General features: G+C 43.4%; 1 protein-coding gene across 1 annotated transcript in view; it reads left to right on the top strand.

The window, feature by feature from the left end:
- Window positions 1-3952: 3952 nt before the first annotated feature.
- The window catches only part of LOC119816254 (enoyl-CoA delta isomerase 2), a 46120-nt gene continuing 40517 nt past the window's right edge, over window positions 3953-9555 (top strand). The window contains exon 1 of the mRNA XM_038332744.1: window positions 3953-4087. The gene's annotated coding sequence lies outside the window, so the exon portion shown is untranslated. The remainder of the gene's footprint in view (window positions 4088-9555) is intronic.

The raw sequence follows: 9555 nt of genomic DNA, 5'->3' as shown, positions 1-9555 counted from the left end.
GCAGGAAGTATGGCAGATCATGGAACCCAGCCAGCAACTGGAACCCAGAGTTCCTGGCATAGGTTGTACTTCCTGTGACACTTCAATCATATTGGCAAATCTAAGATGGGGACCCAGTAGTCCAGGCAAAGTCACGCTCCTTCTCCTTGGCCAGTCAAGGACAGCTGGCATACCCACAGCCTCAGCACACAGTGTTACAATTTCAGCCACAATAAGGGTGACACTTCCTGGTTCTAGGGCCATGCAGGTATGGACAAGCCTTCAGGCAGAAGAACTGCCTAATGGCCCTGGGGATGTTAAAGGGCTCCTCATGACCCACACACTTGCATGGTTGCCACATTGATGTATGACTCAGCTAAGCCCTTGCACACATGTGTGAGCCCCATCATCTGTGTATGACGTAGTCATGTCAACTACCTGTGCGCATGCACCAGGCAGCTTTTAAAAGCTGCCAGCCCCTTCTCCCCCCCCCCCTTTGTCTCTCTGCACACTGATTTCCCTGGCCTGTACACGCCCCCTCTAATAAACGCCTATGTGGGTTTGTTGTGTGTTCCATGTTTCCTTCTCACTCACGCCAGGTAATTTCACACCATGGTGAGGAGAACACACGCTCTGAAAACTAAGGAGGAAGAGCTATGGATTATAGACTAAAAACAACAACAACAACAACAATAACAAAAAAAAACCCCAATGTCTGGCAACCCTGTAAGCAAGGGGGAGAGCTCTGTGTATTTATGAAGAACGGGTAAATGGTAGGACTGCAGCAAAGGACCAGTGGGAATGGGTATAAGATTGTTTTAGAGGAGTAGACAAGGACCAGGCACAGGGCATCTTCTGGACCACACCACCATGTGTACTTTATCCAAGCAGCCTGAGGGATCACTGAGCGGTTGATGTTCATCTCTCAAAGATATCCCATTAGAAGCAGAGTTGCCTGGGAGGTAGACAGACCTAGTAAAGAGCTACGGTGGGACTCCAGACATGAGAGATGAGGGGCTGGGCAAGTGGCAAGAACTACAGAAGGCGGAACCCTAGGATTTGATGGCTAAGCATAGTATCAATGAAAACCATAGCTCTTCCTCCAACGGAAATAAGTAATGGCTGATCCTGAGCCAAGATGAAGCTGTAGCATGGGAACACTGATCCGGGTCCCCTGAATGGTTTGCTCCACTAAAGAAGAAGTCACTTAAACATTTATGGTCATAGAAGGAAAGAAGGTCACAAGTCAATGCATGTACCAAATTACTCGGTGGGGACATCAGGTAGGTGGGTTATGACAAAGGAGCAGGGATTTCTTCTGTAGGTTTCAGGTGCCTCCTTGTGGCATTCTTAACTTGAATTTGGTGGCAGCTAGTGGTCTGCTAAATTAACAGTGCATTCCCAAAGTGTGACTTGACATCATGAGATGTTAGGTCAGAGACATCGGTTAGTAGTGAACGACCATTAAGAGGACTATAGATGAAGATGTTTGGTCACATGTACAAGTTTCTGTCTTTCCTTAATTATGAATTCCTGGCCAGCTAGTCTGCAGGACCTTCAGCATAGATGCAGTCTCTTCTAGGAACTACCATCCACTATGGGAAACAGGAGGAAAGAGGCTGCCTAAGGTCATCAAAAGACATATACCTTGAAAAAAGATGGAATCAGGGTAAAAGGTGAGTTCAATGTGGGACCTGTCAAGTCTGGGGTTCTAGTGGAGTCTTAGTACTCTGAATCCTACACAGTCAAATATAAACAACAGCAAAGATGACAGCACCATCTCTTATTCATTATAAACGTTAACGACAATCCCCTTTGTCAGTCAGTCAGTCACTGGTCAGTAAAGACAAATGAACGAGGCGTACAGTACAGGGAGATAATGGGCTGTTTTGCAAATGCAAGTGTAGTGTGGTTGCTTAAACAAAATTCCTCTTTTGCTATCTGATCCAAAGTCAGCATCGGGTGGAAAACAGAGATGAATTTTAATTTTTAGTCTACTCCTGGGCTCGTTTTCTTGGGATCCCCAAACTGAACATTTTCAACTCCACAAATATCTTTAACCTGGGAAGATATGGAATTATTTTTCATTTCCTCTATAATTCCATTCAATTTAGTTCTATAAAACAAGTCTATTTCTTTTTAAACGTGTACATATCTGTAGAAATGCATGTATATGCCACATTGCTAAGCATAAACGAGTTTGCAAGTAGAGATAATCAACCAAAGATGTGGGCTGTGAAATCAAGGGTCCTTGCAGTTGCCTGGCCACAGGAGCAGAGCACAGCCTTGGCGTGTGGACAGCTTGCTCCTGTCTGACTGGAAGAACACATTCTGATGACGGCTGTGAAAACAGAGATGCTAGGTGCTTCCCTGGTACCTTGCCAGAGCGGTTAGCTTCGTATGTCAACGTGACTGAACTACAGTATCCAGTCATTGGATTGTAAGAGCCTGAGCCTCATGGCTCCAAGAATCACATCTTCCAAGCACAGCAGGGCGTGCAAACATATGAAGGGACAGAGACTGTGAGAGTAAGCCAAAACCTGCACAGGAGCAAACCAGACACAATACCAGCACTGAGAAGGGGGAAGTGGACACACAAAGTCCCACCCCTAACCGAGAAGCTCTTTGCAATCGATAACTGTTGGGTAAGAGAAAATCCGTTTTGGCCAATGGCCTGTCACTGAGCATATCAGTCATAGTCCAGGGCAGACTCCATGCCTAGGAGCAGTTGGCCAGCACAAAATGGACTCCCTGACTTTTGTGTGCACTTTTGTTTTGTTTTAGTATTTTTTGTTTTATTAAATTATTTTAGTTTGTCTGTTTTTTCTATTTTTTGTTGTTTTTTTCTGTTTTTATTTTAAAGAGAGAGAAAGAGAAAGAACATGAAATTGAATAGTGAGGTGGGGGAGGATCTGGGAGGAGTTAGGGGAGGGGAAAGAATATAATCAAAATATGTTGTATGAAAATTTTAAATAATCTCTCTCTCTCTCTCACTCGCTCACTCGCTTGCTCTCTCCTCCTTCAGTTGGTTCTACTTTTCTAGAGAACACCGGCCAGTGCATTCATGTTCTTTCTAGCAGTTTTGTCCAGACATTTTCCCCTACGACCTGCAGCCATCTCTATCACAGTTTCTGGAACCTGCCACCTGTAGTGCGGAAGGAAAGGTGGAAGGAAGCAGGCAGACAGCAACAGCTTGACAGTGTGTGGCTCTCTGAGAACATTTTCTATTTCCTCTGCCAACCAATTGGCAAGATACAAGCTTCAAACAAAGCTGCATTTAATTTGGAGAAATGGCAGGGAGACACCTCAACAAAATGTTGAATCAAACCCAAATCATCTGTAGCACCCCTAAAAGAGATCATTCAGTGTGTCAGCCCCGGTCATAAGAATTTACTAAGCACCTCGTGTTGCAGGCTGGTATTGATACAATGGACTCAGAGATTAAGAAAGCACAGCCCCCAGAAGAAACCTGCAATGTTGTGAGGTACCTAAGACATCCCCTTACTTGGTCAGTTCCATAGATGGGGTCCCACACCTAGTTTGGAATCTATGACTCCTGAGAGAAACATTACCCTCTGTGCAGGGTAACTCCAATTAAACTTTTAAATATATGGCTTATATAGTTATATATGTAAAGCTTATCAAATAATAGGCTTGCACATGATTTTTTTCAAATATTCTTAGCATTATTTATCCCTCTTCTGTCCTTTCCACCCAACTATATCCTCCCCATTTAAACTTCTCTCCTATTCTTGCTCTACCTCCCGTTAAACAGTTTTTAGGGTTTTGAAAGTAAAGACAAACTCATTATAAGAAGATCTTTTAAGTTTCTAGGAAGGTAATGTTTTTAATTCTAGTAAAACTGGAGTATTAGTAGAGAATTGCAGGCTTTGTTTCCTAACGAGGTTAAAACTTTCCCCCCAACATCATGTAGTTGCTATGTCACGTCACTAGATGGCAGCAGAAGGGCTTCGTGACTTTTGGCCATTGGCTTTGGAAGGGTTGCGGGAGGGGAGACAACTCCATTTCTGTTGTGTTTTGCTGGTGGACAGCGGAGGGAATTTTCGTCGTGGCTTCAGATGTGTCGAAGCAATACAGCAGGCTGAAAGTAAGTACCCGGAATCGTGGAACTGACTTTACAGCCCACTGCTAACTGAGTATGTGGGCGGGAATTGCTGCGGGAACAGGCAGCAAAGAGATTATCAGACCCAAGTGCAGTTGTCCCACCCCCTTTCCTTGGTGTTACTGAAGAGTAGTTTGGTGGCTGGTGGGCTCCTGTGTGTCCTCTGTCCCTCAGATATTCATTAGAATTCAGTTCTGTCTAGTCAGACTACTGGAAATCCTTGTCCCTAATTTTCTAACCTGTGCCTCAAGAACGCAGAGCTGTCGGTTGAGATTCCCCAGGAGGCTTAGCTCCAGTAGCTCCTTTAGGTCTCAAAATGTGCTGACCAAATCCCTTGTAGGGACCTAAGTAGCTTTTTCTAAAAATGTCTCTTGCTTTCAGAAACAGAACTTTAGCCAGGCCTTGAGATCGTTTAAAACAACATACTCAATGTTGTAATCAGCCTAGTTAAATTTAACCTGCCTTTCAGAAAACAATGTAACCAACTTTACCATACCTGTGGACTTCCCATGCAAACAGTTTTTACAACCTAAACTAAGTGCATAGCTTTAATTTTAACCTAAGTACTTTTCCGTGACTCTGACCCAGAAGTGTGTGTGTGTGTGTGTGTGTGTGTGTGTGTGTGTATGTGTGTTGGGGTAATTATTTGCTGAAAGCAGCCAGCAGGTTGAAAGTAGTCTTAAAAAACAACAACAAAAATAAATACATAAATAAAAGCACACATATCCTGTGAATATTGGAAGCACTGTGTGGATATAGGATGAGGTTTTGAGTGCCATTTGGGGTCATCTTTCCCTTGCAAAATCTGTTAAAGATTTTGATTGGGGGTAAATTCCTCCATTCTTTTCCTACAAGGTGTTTCCTATACAGTAAATACAGAGCCAAGTCTTTGTCAGAGACAACAGGAACAGACAGACAGCAGAGGCAGACAGACATTGCACACACACACCAGACAGAACAGGCTGCCGACCACAAACAACGTACAGAAGGAAAATACACAAAGAAGTGAAGAATTCAAAGTTGGCCTCACTCTTGCTCTAAACTGTTCCAAGAGGAAGATTTGTTTTTATTCCTTAATGCAGGATCAATGAAGAAAAGGGCAGGTATTTTCATGGAGCCTACCCATATAATCCCATGTACCTTAAATAGTCCATGCAAATACTTGGTACATTCTATTGGTTATGGACTAAATGAACCAAAACTTACGTGCGTGTCTAGTACAGGTTCGATTGGTATTTTGCAAATATTTTGATTTATGATTGGGTTGAATCCACAGATATGAAACCATGAGATGGAAGCAGCCTAGTCGGTCTTTGTTTATTGTACTTGGAAATGACTGCACCAATGGCCAGTAGAGGGTGCTGTAGAGATGTTTCTGATGTGGGAGAAAATGAATAGAATAAAAGACAACCAAAGTCCCTTCTAGACCTAGGATGCCACTGTTTATAAACACAGCGATTGCAATAGCCCATTCCCCACCCCTCACAATGAGCATCCCTGGGGAGAAGTCCTTCCCACCTGAGCTACAGTTCATATCAGGCAGCCTTGGACTAGAGAAGCTGCCTCAGCTGTTTCTTTCTCCGTTCCCCTCACTGATCTGTGCTGCTTCTTTCTCCCTTCCCCTCACCGCTCTGTGCTTCCTCCAGGGCCTTTACTGCCACAGCAACTTCACATGTCTAGAGAGTTTATTACATCAAGATCTACCTTCCAGTCTTCCTGAGAACTACCTAGTCTGGCTGTGGAATCCTTTCTCTAGGACATTACACACAGTAGGAGCTTGATTGTTACCTGAATGTCTACTTTAGGTCCATTACCTGTTGTTTTCATGATCATCTCCCACTTCACTGAGCTAGTTCTGGCTTTCTACAGCTCACCTGAGTGGCCAGTGACCAGTCCTTTGAGAAATCTTCCCTTCCAGCAAAGCTGAATATCCTAGACTTCACTTGAACTTGTTCTTTCTGCTGTAATTCCAGTGTCTCGGGCTGCCCCGATTATAGAAATGATACACCCCTCCAGTATGAATTCCTTCTGCATACTGAGAGATTGATACAGGAAAAACTCTTTACTAAAAAGGTGTGTAGCCAACTGTGTCTAGTCCCTGAGGAAGAGCCAGGCTCAAACAAATGATTTTACTAACATATCTGAAATTACCTGGCACAAGTGAGAAGGAAACACGGAACACGCAACAACCCCCTTTAGGAGTTTATTAGAGGGGGTGTGCACAGGCCTGGGAAGTCAGTGTGCAGAGAGAGAGAGAAAGATGGCACATCCAGCTTTTAAAAGCTGCCTAGCACATGCGCACAGGGGCATCATATGCAGATGATGGGGCTCACGCATGCACACAGGGACTTAGCTGAGTTATGCATGGATGATGTAATCCACACATGTGCGCAAGGGCTTAGCTGAGTCATATGTGGATCACACTGGGCCCTTTAACATACCCAGGGAGCCATTAGGCATTTCTGCCTAAGGGTTTATCTGCACCTGCATGACCCCTAGAACCCAGAAGTATCAGCCTTATGTGGCTGAAATCATTACAATATCCATATACACTGTCATCCTTAAATCTCTTTTAGACCCTTTTCCCAGATTACACTTTGAACAATTTAAACAAAGACAGGGAGTCTGCAAATCCGGTCATGTGGGCAAATGATTTACAAAGCAAAGACTGTCAGAATTAGAACTAATTCTTAAATTCACCAGTGATGTTCTTTACCCATAGTTGGTACCCAGGTTCATCCTGCGCATCTGGCAGAATTACACTTCTCCTGATCAAAGCACAGGGGATTTAGTAACCCTTGAGCTGCTCCTTCCAGGCACTTTCTTTGCTATGGGAAGGGGCCTAATGGTTGATTTAACAGTTGTGTCCTTTGTTGTGGAAATGAAAACTAATTGGAAATCAATCTTGGTTAATAAACATATGCAGAAACTTTATCAGCAACCCCAAACTCCAATTATGATACAGAATTTTCTTTCTTACAGTCTCTGATAAACCTGGCTAATACACTACCTATTGCCAGTCACATTGGAGGCAGAGCTATAGCTAAATTCTACTTTGTGCAAACTAATATTTCCTAAGCAAGCCTATTAGTAAATTCTTTATATCATAAATTTTATTACTGCATGGTTCAGGAGAGACATCACCACCTCCATTCATGAGAGAATTACAACTATGATTTAAAAAAAATTCTCTCTCTCTACCTTTTACCAAAAATGCACCTGAAGATAGCCACATTCTTCTCAACTTTGAGAATCCCTCAAATGATGTTGTCTCGAGGGACTAACTATGTGGATCTTACTGGCTCCCAGAGGATAGAGCAGGAGAGATTTACCCCAAAGATCAGCTGGAATGCAGAGAAAGAAGCTTGCAGAGTTACCATGTGATTCAATTTGACCTTCGGTGGCACTTTTTTGACTTCCTAAAGTGAAATCATTAGTTTTGTTCTCAGTAACAGAAGGTTTGGCAGGATAGACCTCCTCTCTCCCATTTTTGAAAAATCTGTCATTATGCCTATGACATTTGTCCCAAGAGCAACTACTTCACTCCATGTGAAATGAGACACCAAGATTATCTTAGCAAATATATTTGATCCCCAAGAAAAGTAGTTCACAATAGAGACTGTTGCCTAGATATCTAATGTTGAAACATAATGTCTGGGTATTAACAGAAATATGTTGAGCGGGGCCCAGGGGAATTACTTTTCCCAGTAATAACAGCCAAGTGGAGTTTCATCATCTGTCACTTAACCCTTCACCCTTTTCAGTGTTCCCAAGGACAGACAAGTGATTATATGACATATAACAATGAATGATATTGTGTCTTGAGACCTTGTCAGGATTATGCTTATGCCATAAACAGTACCATTTGTGTCTTTCACAATGTGAGATTTTTTAATAGCAATAAATCACAAGCTATATCTGTATCGGTATTGTTGGCTGCAGTTTGCCTAATTGTCCCATTTCCCCTTGATAGATGGCCATTGGCAAACATTGGATAATCTATTATTAATTTAATTACTAATGTGGAGGTTTAGATAAGAAAGGCCCTATGGGCTCATATCTTTGAATGCTTGGTCACTAGGGAATAACACAATTTGAAAGGATTAAAAGGATTGGGAAATGCCGCCTTGTTGGAGGAAGTGTATCTCAAGGGGTTGGCCCAAAGGTTTTAAAAGGCCCACCATGCCCAGTCCTCCCTCCCTCTCTCCCCCCTCTCCCCTCCTCTCTCTCTTTCTCTGCCTACACATCAGGATGTAGCTCTCATGCCACATGTTCACTGCCATAACCTACTAAACCTCTGAAACCTTAAGCAAGCCCCATGTTAAAAGCTTTTTAAAAAAAAAAAAAAGCTGCCTTGGTCATGGTGCCTTTTCACAGCAATAGACAACTTAGATTAACATACAGGTAACAAGCACATCACACCTCCCCCAGTAACATGTATGTGTGAAGGCTACAGAATGGCTACAGGCCACAAAGGATTAAAAAAGTCTCAGAGTTTAAAGAAGGCCCTGAAGAAGCAGGACAAAGGGCTGACACACATGCATGAGGCCCCAAGTCTCTAGGTAAGATAGAAGATATTAGTGAGCTCTCAGGGAGGGTGGCCGGAGGTCCACAGAGCTGTGTTGCCATGTGAGCCAGGCTGCAGAAGCATGGGATTGGGATGGACTGGACAGAAAGGCTGAGAAACAGCAGGATTAGCAAAGGGCAAGTTGAGTGGGCTCTGTAAGCAGTGGGGACCATGCTGTGCTATAGCCCAAAGGCAGTGGCAGTCTGCTTCTCTCTCTTTTCCTAGCACAGCACTGCAGGCACAGGAGTGCATAGCTACAAGTTGGACAACCAGAAGAGGGACTTTCCAATGATCACAAGTGCTAGGGAGACATGGAGTGTCGGTGACATCAAGAAGGCATAGCCACCCGTAACTTAAAGAGTTCACTGGCCTCTTGGGGACATCCCTTCAAGGTAGTCAGCTCCTTGACAGTGTCATAGAAAAGAATTTCAGCACGAGTCACAGTGAGGCAGGTTGGTGGATTAAATATCTAGACAGGAGGTTACATAGGGAAAGGAGAGTATACAATTCCTAAGTGGGAGTGGGCTCCTTGAAGGAGTCTTACTTACTTGTTTTACCCTGACATCATCCTTGCAGAGGTCCAAACCAATGAGGGTACTGGATTTTGAATTTTTCAAGACAGAGTTTCATGCAGGCCAGATTGGCTTCAATTTTGTTATATAGCTGAGGCTGGCCTTGAATTCTAATCTTCTCCCTCCACCTCCAAAGTTTTATTATAACAGATGTTTGACAGCTGGCAACTTTCCTCACCTTAACAAACAAAACCACAGACCAAATTTGAAAAGAAATAGAAATCTCACACAAGCTGAGATGAGAAATTGGCCCAGTGTTCTTTATAGCCCTGTGCTCTCCATCAAATGCAGTGTTAGGAAAATCCAGAGCCTGC

This window comes from Arvicola amphibius, chromosome 6, assembly GCF_903992535.2.
Source record: "Arvicola amphibius chromosome 6, mArvAmp1.2, whole genome shotgun sequence".
Lineage (NCBI taxonomy): Eukaryota > Metazoa > Chordata > Mammalia > Rodentia > Cricetidae > Arvicola > Arvicola amphibius.
Note: the sequence above shows the minus strand (reverse complement) of the source record. Positions and strands in the feature narration are given on the sequence as shown.